Genomic DNA, 12,789 nt, shown 5'->3' with positions numbered 1-12,789 from the left:
CTGGCAACTAGTCTCAGTATATCTGTGAGTTATTATTCTTTAAGTGGGATTATATTCATATGTATTTTTAGGGTACATCATTTTGCTGAGTTTTATTATTTCCCACTCCCCATTCTTCCTTCACATCTATATAACACTTCCACCCCTATCCTGTTTAGGGGACCATTTTGAGAACCAACTATGCCTACACTCATTCTACATCAAGTTTATATAAAGGAATGGAAGGGAGTCCTTTCAATTTGATAAAGAAGTGTACATAACCTCCAGGAATATCAAACTTAATAGTTGGAGTTATAGTCTATCCTACTAAGATAGGAAACAAAGCAAGATTGTCTTCTCTTACCACCTCTATTCAACATCAGAATAGAAATCCTAGTTAGTGTGCTGATGGATGGGAATTGATGGGAAAGCATAAATTGGGCAGAAAAAAATTACAGGTTTTCTTCACAGGTGATAAGATTGTCTATGTACTGAAAAAAAAAATCCCAGCCAGTCATGATAAGACATATATCCCAGGCTACACTTAGAGCCTGGGATAGAATCAAAGACCAAAGCTAGTTCTATGATTTGAATGTAAAATGTTCCACATGCGTTTTGATTCTTGGTCCTCAGCTAGCAGTAATATTTTGGAAGATTGTGGAAACAAGTGTGAACTACAGAAGTGGGTCACTGGGGCGGGCTCTTCGAGGTATATTGTCACTTACTTTTTCCTGTATCCATCCCTGTTTTCTATCCCATCTGAGGTGAGTAGCTTTCCATTGCCACACCTTCCAGCTGCCATGTTCCAAGAGCATTAGGTAAAGTACCTTGAATTAAACCCTCTGAAAATATGAACGAAAACAAATCCTTCCTTTTTAAGTGGTTCTATCAGGCATTTGAGTCATAGTAATAAGACAAGTAAACAACAGAGCCACCAAAACAATCCATATGCATGAACGAACTCATGTTTCCTTTGGAATTCCCTTTTGTTTAAAATGCCTTTTTATTTAACAATACTGACTCTCAACTAACCCTGTGAGTTAGATTGCAAAGATAGTAGGACTTGGACGATTCACAACAAAATACATGCCTTTACAGAAAGAAGACTTTGAGTGTAATCAATCAATCATAACGATTCTTGAGAAAAACAGTAGATACCTATAATCCCACCCTGGAGTTCTGAGAAAGAGGCATGGGAATTTGAAGTAAATATGGACTATACTGTGAGTCCCAGTCTGGAGCTTTAGTCTCTCACCTTTGCTGAACACAACTTTTGAAGACTCCAGTACCTAGAATTGTAATAAGAAGTACTTGTAACCAGTCTTCTACCACCTGCCCACCTTCTCCAGCCTCTTGTAGCTCGACCCTCTCTTTTGCATAATTGATAATGGATAGCTTTAGTGAAACACGATTACTTTACAATTTTCACTATAGAAACATCTCTTAACTATACAAAACTATGTCAAATAGTTTAGTGAACTCCCAAATACCCATCATCCAGGTTCAACAGCTATCACCTCATTGGCTAAATTGATTCCACTTGCAATTTATTAGTTCATTTTGAACTTGTTGGAAGCAAATACTATGTTTCATGTAATTTTAAACTAATGTAGATACATTTTAAATTTGGGTTTCCTTTGAAAACAGGAAATTTAAAATCATCCTTTTAAAATTAGCAGTTGGAGAAAGGAAATGAAGGGCAGTTCTCACGGTCAAGCAGACCACCTGTCACCAGTATGCAACAGTCTCCGTCCTGCAGCCAATGCTAAGTCTGCCTCCAGTCCTAACAGAGCTTTCCCTGGCTACTCCTCAGTCTTCGCTACATGTCACCCCTGTTATTCTCTTTCAGAGTATACTGTTCTATTACTTTGTAGCACATGTTATGTTTCATAATTATTCAGTTGTTTTCTTGTGTTTCATCCATTAGGATATATGTTCCTTAAGGAACCAAATGCACATATTACATGGCCCATGTTAAGACTTTAACACATAACTGTTGAAAGGATAGAAGGCAAGGAAAGGGGATAAAAGAAATGGAGAAGGAATTTAAAGGAAGGGGGGGTGTGTAGTAATTGGGGCGGCGGGGCTGCGTTCCCAGCACCCCGGCTGCCTGCTCGGTGAGCTTATGCCCGAAATAACAACACACAAACTGTATTCATTTAATCACTGCTTGGCCCATTCTCTTCTAGGTTAATTCTCACATATTAATTTAGCCCATTTCTAATCATCTGTGTGTAGCACCCCAAGGTGCGCTTACCGGGAAGATTCTAGCCTATGTCCATCCTGGGTCGGAGCTTCATCCCGGGAGCGGGGCATGGCATCTCTCTCAGGCGTCTGCTCCCGAGAGGAGAGCTGTCGAGACTCTGAGCTCACTTCCTCTTCCTCCCAGTATCCTGTTCTGTTTACTCCTCCCACCTATCCTCTAACCAATAAAATGGGCCAAGGCAGTTCCTTTATTAGCCAATGACCTTCCTCCATCATTTCCCCTTTTTCGGTTTAAACAACAACAACAAAAAAAAAGGCTTTAACTTTAACATAGCAAAATTACATATAATGAAACAGTTATCAAGTAAAAGTTACAATAATCTTTATCATAACTAAGGAAAACTATAACTATAACTAACTCTTCTTAACTCCATCAAAGACTCCAGAAAGATATATTACCTAAATAAACAAGAACTAAGAAACTTCAAACTCTAGAAATGACAAAGACATCTCGCTGCCTGGACAGTCACCCAAAGTTCTTTTGTACCGTTGGGGCATCCATCTTCAGCCTTCAGGCCCATGGTATCCAGCAGACATTTCCATAAAGCAGGAAAATTCAAAGTCAGTTCAGTCACTATCTGTTGTGTCCTGCAGAATGTCTCGCAGACTCTTTCAAAATGAATCAGGAACCCCGAAAGATCATCTCACCTTAGGCAAGTTCAGTAGTCCTCTCTCTGTGGGTTCTCTGTGTCCAGTTTATGCAATAGTCCAGGCAAGAGCAGTTTCTTGCCCAAATGGTTATCAAAACTCCATAACAAGCCTCTTCGATGCCCATCTTCCTCTTGAAGTAGATTGGTGCTGCCAGGAGCAGAGTGTCTCATTGTCATGAAAAGTCCTAAGTTATTAAAACATTTAAAATGCCATATTCTATAATCTTTGAAAAATATGAAGAATGCCTATCTAAAATATATCTATGTACATCTAGAAAATCTTAATTAACATGACTACAAACGTGACTATTATGGTTATCTATTAACAATCTATATTTCTTAATTATACAGTACATATTTAAATGAACTACACAATCACAATACCTTAATCAAAATCAGAAACACTTATATATATATAACAAAATTGACCGTAAATCTCAATCTATACTAAAAGCAAAATCTATACTAATGCAAATTATTCATACCTATATCATATCCCCCTTTAAATGTAAAAGAACATTTATAAACCATATTTGGGAACATGGGCGCAGTTTTTTCTCTCCAAACTGCTTCCTGCTGAATGGGGGCGTCGTTAATTAGGTCTTTCATGGTATAACCTGTGTGCTCAGTTGGCAGTTGAGCGAAGCAATTGTTTTAAGGCGTGTACAGGAACCATTCAGGAGGACGTGGTCCATCATACCAAATCGGAATAGAAGAAATGAACAGCGTCTCATCCTCTGTGAAAACAAAATAAGAAACTCTTTTCCAAAGTATCATATCCTTAGATACAAATTCAAAATATCTATGTTGGATTAGTTCAGCAGCATTTATAAACAAATATCTTTTAGCAGCTGTTGCTCCTTCCTCAGCATTCAAATAATTCAAAGAGAGCATAATAGCATACAGTGTCAAAATTCTTGGTCTATTTTCCATCTTTGTACAGCGTTGTTTTAACCTCTATTTCGTTTATTTTTACTTTTAACTTTTTGCTTTTTGAGATAGGTTCTCTGTATCTTTGACCTGAAGTAACTCTGTAGACCAGGCTGTCTTTGAACTCTCAGAGATCCGCCTGTCTCTGCCTCCCAGGCATTGGGATTAAAGGTGTATGCTAAGACACCTTGAACTCACAGAGAACTGTTTGTCTTTGCCTTCTAGGCACTGGGATTAAAGGTGTGTGCTACCACACACAACAACTCTCTTCCTTTTTTTGTTTTTTACTTTAAGAACTTCAACTTTTAGTCTGCATATATTTTTAACACACTTCAAACCATTTAGAAATTTTCTTTGTCTTTGAATCTCTCTTTACTGTATATCTCTCTTTTTCTGACCACACGAGCCTTTAAATGACTGAGCAATATGGGTAGGATTAAAGGCGTGGCTTTGCCAGCTAGATCCAGTCCATTCCTTAGCTTTCCAGCCTCATGGCAGATATACAGGCTGTAGCCATGTTTACTGCAACAACTGTATGGCATTTCAAGGTCCCTGCCAGCCAGCGAGCTACAACAGACAACACTCAAGTCCTCTCTCAGTAGCCGGCCCTCCTGCCTCAAATAGTCAGAGTTTGCTCTGGCAGGACAGCCCAGAAAGCTGGCATTTTTAAACGGCACAGCTTTTTTCCTGCTATGGCTGAAAACCGAAAAGCATGCGTTCAGCTTTTCATCAACACCATTTAAGTGTTTCGTGGCAGGACCTCTTAATGAGCTGCAGGGTTTTGCAGCTGAAGCTGAGTCAGGAAGCTTCTCTTAGAAGAAAGCGCATGCTTGCCTCTAACAAGCAGAGCAGACCCGAGAACACAGCGAGTCTAGGTGCCATCAAACAAATCGTAGCACTTTACCCCAAATGCTCTATTCAAAAGCTCTGTCTCCTGCAGGAGCCAGACAGAGATCGCAATGGCGGCACAGCCCCAGGAAGTCGCGCTTTAATATGACACAGCGTTTTTTCTGCTACTGTTTTTTCTGCTACTTTTGCCGAATCAGGAAATCTCTCTACAGCACGCCACCAACAAACAGCAAAAATCTGTGTTAAACTCTCTCTCCCTTATTTTTAAGCCTTCTCAGGTTTTTTAAGTGGGTTTAGTCCATCACGTGGGGCACCATATGTAGTAATTGGGGTGGCGGGGCTGCGTTCCCAGCACCCCGGCCGCCTGCTCGGCTAGCTTATGCCCGAAATAACAACACACAAACTGTATTCATTTAATCACTGCTTGGCCCATTCTCTTCTAGGTTAATTCTCACATATTAATTTAGCCCATTTCTAATCATCTGTGTGTAGCACCCCAAGGTGCGCTTACCGGGAAGATTCTAGCCTATGTCCATCCTGGGTCGGAGCTTCATCCCGGGAGCGGGGCATGGCATCTCTCTCAGGAGTCTGCTCCCGAGAGGAGAGCTGTCGAGACTCTGAGCTCACTTCCTCTTCCTCCCAGTATCCTGTTCTGTTTACTCCTCCCACCTATCCTCTAACCAATAAAATGGGCCAAGGCAGTTCCTTTATTAGCCAATGACCTTCCTCCATCAGGGGTGAATGCAAGCAAACAAGAAAGGGAAGAATTCTATAATTTGGGGGTGTGTACGATGGAATGAGACTATAAATAATCTTACAGGGCTAGGGAGAGAGCTCATTTGGGAGTGCTTGCCATGCAAGCATGAGGACTAGCGTTCAATCCCAATCTAAAAAGAACCCATCTAAAAACCTGAATGTTGATGTGCACTTGTTATCCCTATGCTGCAAAGGCAGATGGGCAGATCACTTGGGCTCACTGGCCAGCTGGCCTGCCTTCTCAAAGTGTATGATCCCTGAAAAGGGACATACAAGGTTGTCCTCTGACCTCCAAAGCCATGTATATGCATCTAACCACACACTTCCCACATGAGCACATACACACACACACACACACACACACACACAGAGGGGGTGGAATCTTAAAAATATCTTATGTTGTTGAGCCTCCCCACGAGGGACTATGGGGTTAATAAGGAAGACTGTCACTTAAGCACTGATTTATTTACCCATTAAGTGAGTGTTTACTACACAGCCACTGTAATCGAGGCCCTGTGGCAGAAAGGCAAATTATGATAATTGCTAGAACAGCGATCTGAGGGCGTGGATCTTCCAGGGCTTTATAGAAGGAGTGATGTGATGGTTAGTCTTGATTGCCCACTTGTCTGGATCACCTCAACATACCCAGGGTTGAGATGGCTTTAATTGAGGAGAGCAGACCCACTCTGAATGGGGCAGTTCCATTCTGTGTGGCGGGCTATCAAAATAATTCAAAAGAGAAGGTGAGCTGAGTACCAGCGTTCATCTCTCTCTGCTTCCTGGCTGCAGATGCACTGTTACCAGCTGCAGCACATCTTGTAGTCATGCCTTTCATGCCGTTTAGATCATCCCTTGACTTACGACCCCATCCACACCCACACCATGATTAGGCAAGATTCTGGTACTGTGGAGTGAGCATCAAATCCAATCAAACCCAACTTTTTAGACACTTGGGGACAAATGTTTTTATCTGCTGAGCCATCTCTTATTGAGAAATATGAACTAATTGTCCTCCTCTTGAATACTTTCCCAGCCGACAGAATGTGCTGTGACTGACATGTTAGGGCTTTTGTGGCTATGTTATAAAAATCCTTACAGCTTCCCTGTAAATTCTTAGAACCAAGAAGTCTATGGAAAAGATGCAGAAGGAAGTTGAGCAAGGCCCCAAACCAGTAGTTACTGCTGAGCTCCTGGATGTCAGACTTGGAAATGGGTCATCTTGAAAGTGGCCACTCTAGTTGAGCTGACTCAGTTAGTATTACAAAGATCATGACCTCTAGGTCAGGGCTGAGCAGCCATCTCTGCTGAGCCGTGCTCCAACTGCAGAATCATAAAAGACTCTGTTGCTGACTATGCTCCTGCCGCGACAGCCTTTTCTAATATGGAATGGAAATATCAAAGGTTGTTTTCCCAACTATGAAAGCTGTGCAAGCTCCTCGCAGTGAAATTAGGATATGTAGAGAAGGGAAAAGAAAAAAGTGGGGATCACCCATTGTGCCCCTAACTGAGGACAAGTAGCATTGATTCTTGGTGTACAGCACTCAAGATCTCCTCTTCCATGTACATTCATACATTCATGTTATTGAATGGCAGCATAACATTCCAGCGGCTTTGGCACCTGTTTTCAGTGGATAATCTTTGTATAACATGTTTGGCTGCTCTGATGATTTATATTGACAGGCAAGTTGACAAGATTGAGACTCAACTTAGAGTCAAAGCTCTGAGCATGTCTGTGAAGGAATTTTGGGGGAACAACTTATTTTTAATGATTGCATGGTATTCTGCCTCATGGAAACTTTTTTAATTGAATTATTATTAAAGTAGGACATATGTGTTCCTCCTCATTTTTCAGTCAGATAAACAATGTGTAAAGGAGCATACATTTCTAGCCAATCTTTTTCAACTGAAATTTTTATTTATTTGTGTTAGTGTTAGTGTGTGTGTGTGTGTGTGTGTATACACACCACAGTGCGGATCAGATGATTGCTTTAGGAGCTGCTTATTTCCTTCCACTGCAACAGTGATTCTCAATCTGTGGGTTACAATTTCCAAAAGGCCATTGAAAACACAGATATTTACATTATGGTTCATAACAGTAGCAAAATTACAGTTAGGAAGGATCAATGAAAGAATTTTCTGGTTGGGTGTCAGCACAACATGAGGGTCAGTATTAAAGGGCTGCAGCATTAGGAAGGTTGAGAACTATTACACTATGGGTTCTTGGGACTGAACTTGGACTGATGTTGCGAACGGCCCAACTGGTCCATATACTCCTGAGAAGGGGAGTTTAGATTGAGGAAAGAAATAGACAAGGGGTAGAAGATAGAGTTGGGAGGGCTTCCAGTGAATACTATAGCAAAAAGGAAAAAACCCTGAGTTTTTTACTCTCAGTCCTTAAATACCCCAAACAAAAGGGGAGGACACAAGACTCCCATGATACAAAGAACAAGCCAGTGTACCTCCTTACATCTCAAAACAGTTGGTAACCACGCCCTAAGTCAAAACATCCTGTTGTCTGGCCACGCCCTAAGTCAAAACATCCTGTTTTCTGGCCTTTGAAGAGCAAGGCATCCATCCAGAAGCCACTCCTTTAGTCAAACATATTGTTCCTCCTTGAGGGGCAAGAATAGGTCTGAACTCTGACCTTTAGTCAAGATGGAACAGAAAAACCTGTGGGTCCTCACGGATTAAAAAAGAATGTCAGTCTTAAGAAGGGCACTTTTCCCACAGAGGTACCTCGCTGGTCCATACATTTTTCCCTGTATAATTACTGAAAAGGTTAATCATCAAGTCAGTGAATATTGTAAGACTGCTCCAGATTTCCTCGATGTCTGCCTCAGTTTAACCAAGAGCGTAATTGCATGCTGGAATGTGTAACTGATTGAAAGGAAAAAATGAAACTGAGGCCATTTGGAGAATTCTCAGTAAGTATGCTTCTGACTATTAGTGAATGAAGGTTCTATGATGACAATTAGGGTAGTCACCGATCTGATTACAGGGAAAGGCCAGTTCAGGTACCCTCTTCACTTTGCTAGTCATTCAGGACATGTCACTAGCGCATGAGCTGGCTTTTGGGAACCTAGTCCCTATGGTGGGATACCTCACTCAACCTTGATGCGGGGGGGGGGGGGGGGGGCGGGGAGGAGCTTGGTCCTGCCTCAACTTGATATGCCAGGCTTTGTTGACTCCCATGCGAGGCCTTACCCTTTCTGAATGGAGATGGAAGGAGGGGTGGATGGGGGAATAGAAGGGAGGTGGGGGAGGGAACAGGTGAAGAGGAAGGAGGGGAAAGTGTGGTTGGTGTGTAAAATAAATTTAAAAATTAATAAAAAATAAGAAGAGGTATGTGTTGGCATGAAGGGATGACATTCTAATCTAATACAACGCCCTATCTGAAATTAGAAGCCTGTACGGCCCCTATCATGAGTGGAGTGCTGTGCACTTGAATGAAGACTCCGAGAAAGCAGCTTGTTAGAAATTCGAGGCTACAGGAGGTACTATCTGTAGCTCAGTGGGTATTCAGTTTAAACGCAAACTTTGTTTATTAAAATTAGGGGGTGCAGGGAAAGAAAATAATTAAGGTGTATATCAAATCACAATCCAGCTTAGACTGACATCGTATTTGCCTCGTGAGGAGACTAACAACAGATGCCACTGCCCTCTGCCAGCATCTGGGGTCTGAGACAAGCTTCTAGTGTGCGTAGGAAGAGAGGCAATGGAGGGACAGAGGTGAGCCTGCGGAAGGACATCTTCAAAACCCTCGTGGTCTGGCTAACTTTGTACCCTTTCGTCTTCAAGAAACTACGCAACTAGACACTGCTGGTCTCCCTAAATGTGGCGCCCGAACAATAATGTGTCCCTCTAAGAGTGGTCATGCTGGAGCAGAGAGGTTTATACATGGTGGCAACCTCTACTCGATTTGTACATTAGTCTTCTGTATTTGTTTTAAGCCATGAAGACTCAGATAAAGGGGAGTCCATTTGCCATTTGCTCTGATTTTTTTTTTATTGGAGAGCAGAGTGAGCATTTAATGAGCTATCGAGTCTGTAGAACTAGAGCTGAAGTGAGTCCTGCCACAAGTAGGGTTGGTTTTAGCCTTAGCCTTCACTCCCCTTTGGGTCAAGGGAACACAAACTCCACAAGGGGATTGGGAGAGGAGGACTATGAGGCTTTTTTTTATTTTTGAGATCCTGTAGAAATGTCTGCGTATGACTTGATCATAAATACAAAGCACACCGTAAACTCAGTGTTTCTCCATGACAAACATTTGAAATTTTGCTTGTGGGGGAAAGGTTTCTCCATGATATTATAAATAATGCTTTTCCTAGCAGAAAAGCAAAAGCGCACGAGAGAGAGAGAGAGAGAGAGAGAGAGAGAGAGAGAGAGAGAGGAATGAATAAGAGTCAGAGGTGAGACTCTATGGGGAAAGCGCTTTGGCCTCCCAGCAAGATGAATTCAGAAATGGGAGGCTTGGGAGTTAGCGATGCAGGTGGGTTTGCAGCTGGACCAACAGGCCCCAGATCCCACCAAGATGTGGTCGGCTGGAAGGTTGAAGTGGAAAAGGCAGGAGGGCACACAGCAACAGCAATAAAACCAGAGTGGAAAGACTCTTGGCTCACAAACATAGGAATTTGGCAGCATGGGGGATGGGGAATGTGCCAACTTCATATACCAACTACTGAACAAATGTTGTTAAATATTGCTTGCTGTGAATTAAACTTCTCAATATAATTTTGTGCCAAGAATGTTCAATAAGATACAGAGCATGTGCAAAAAGCGCCACTTGATTTCATGTCATAAACACATACTATGTAAAAAAGAAAGCTCATAAAATTCATACTACTGATATTTTGTGGCAGACCAAGTCAGCCAAAGGTGTTGTGGTTGGTGCTACTCAAGTGGATCAGGGCATATGTGGAGGTGGCATGAACACAAAGCTTAGGCTGCAATTAAGAAAGAGAGGTCAAGAATCTTTCTAAGAATTAGTAAGTCAAGGAATGTTTGCTATCTATTGTATACCAAACCTTGTCCTAGGTCCCATATTTACATCAGTGACCACAGCCTGGTTTGGGGACTCATGGCCATACACAATTTTCAGTCTTGCAATGACAGCACAGAGTTACAAGGGCTAATACAAGTTCACTCAGGGGCTAGAGAGATAGATCAGAAGTTGAGTTCTTGTTACTTGCAGTGGCCTCAGTTTTAGTTCTGAGTACCCACAGAGCACCTCCCAACCTTCTGAACTCTAGTCACAGAGGATCTGACAGCCTCTTTTGGCCACTGTGGGCACTGCATGAGTGTAGTGCACTGATACTTACATATTTACAGGCAAAATAATACACATAAACCAACAGATATTTGAAAGAAGTCCACCCAGGTGTTCTGGCTAGTCCAACTGAGGCTTAAGAGAGTAGGAAAGTGTCTGTAGCTGTGAGATGAGTAACAACCTTTTAATGAAGCCATGATACAAGCCAGTGCAGGAAGAGCTAGCATGGATAGTCACTGGGAGGCATGTGAGCTAGTGTTTATGACAGAGAATTCAGGGGAAGAAAGTATTCTTAGCATAGCATCTGATTGTACAAGGAAATGTTCCCCCTTTAACAGGGCTGCAAGACTGGATGAATAGACGTTTCTCCCATTTCTTCTTCAAAGAGAAGCTGACAGGTCTTTGCAAACTGAGAGGAAATCACTTAGGATGCTCCTGTGGTAGAGGATCGCGCCAGCATGGATGCTTCCTAGCTCTTATATCCTCTGAGAGTTGCTGTCAGTAGCAAGAAAATCTTCAGCCATGCGATGCAATCTTAAAAGTTTGGTCACAAAAACCACTGTGCTAGCAGAAGATAGTGTCATGGCTAATTGCAATTTCTTTTTGTGTGTACTCACAAGAAACCAGCCAGGGTAAATTATAGACTCTGTTGAATTCACAATTTAGTTCCCATCGGTGGACTGCTAGTGATCAGGAAAACTATCCGACAAAGACTTCTAAGAAGGCAGGAGCACCAAACACTACCATGCTTGCTCTGGTCTAGGTGTTGACTCCGCTTTGGGCATCTCAGACAGGGTAGAGATTTCCTAACAGTGCTTTCATGCCCATTGCCGGCTAGGACGGTGAATGTCTGCATCATTAGTGTCATTCTGTTTGTCCAATTCACAGGTTCATCTATGTGAGGGGGTTGCTGTGGCAAAGCTGCAGCTGGATACTGAAGCAATGACATCTGTGGTGGAAAGATAGATTTCTAAAAACACCACATGGTCCATAGAAACCCTTCTATTTTCTCTCAGCCAATGATGAATGGCACTTAATCTTCCTTTCCTCTTCCCACACTGCTGACCTGGTTACTCCCCCATGGCATTTGGAATTTCCAGAAGGTTTAGTGCTTGTCAACAAACAGGCTTTACATGGTGCAAGTTTGAGCTCAATGGAAATTCCCGAAGTTACTTGTTGCTAATAAGCAGTATAGAAAGAGAGGCACATTCCAGTGGGCCTCTCTATAGTACAGATCTCTTCTCTGCTTGGTTTCTTACAGTATCTGAAACAATGTTTATCTGATACTTGTCAATCCTACCTACCTACTTGTCAGTGAGTCTCACACATCATTCCGAACAATACCACTTGGGACCAAAGACCATCAACAGGAGTTTGACAGAAGGCCCTGAGTTGTGCTAGCCTTTCAGTCAGCTGGGCGCCTTCCTAGGTGTCCTGCTTCATGGCAGTGGGTTGGGCACGACCTAGTTATGACTTCTTTCTTGACTCTGCCCCAGCAGGCAACAGCTACCTAGTAGTCAGTAAGAAGGGCCCACATGGAGATGATAGGAAGGAAGCTGAGACACTGGATTCCACATGCAGTCAAGAAGCTGAAAGGAGAACTCCTATCGTCCTGCCTTTTCTACCCATTCTTATCTCATAAGTCTGTCCAGCAGCTGTGCACATACATCAGTTAACCTGAGCTATATAGGAAGAGCATGTCTCAACTGAAAAACCAAACAGGACAATGGATTAGAGTAAGTCACTTGCTGGGTAACCCCAACAACGTGAGCAAGGCTAAATAATAACAAAATAAACAGCCAGGCATAGGGCTGCACACTTACAATCCCAGAATTCAGGTGACTTGAGAGAGGAGAATGAAGTTTGAGAACAGTCTTGACCATGTAGTGAGATCCTCTCTCTTTAAATTATAAATATGTATACAAATGCAATGTATATGCAAATATATAATACATGTGTATATATAAATATGTATATATATATATATAATGTGTAAATCTGGATATAAAATATAGAGTTATTTCCTAGGCATTCCTATCCCAACACTAGATACCCCTGATAGAACCTTTTCTGCCCCAGCCTAGTACTGTGTAC

The sequence above is a fragment of the Microtus oregoni genome, unplaced genomic scaffold (assembly GCF_018167655.1).
Source record: "Microtus oregoni isolate MIOR12 unplaced genomic scaffold, Mior012 000052F_006, whole genome shotgun sequence".
Classification (NCBI taxonomy): Eukaryota; Metazoa; Chordata; class Mammalia; order Rodentia; family Cricetidae; genus Microtus; species Microtus oregoni.
The sequence above is the reverse complement of the archived record's forward strand: the minus strand, read 5'-3'. Positions refer to the sequence as shown.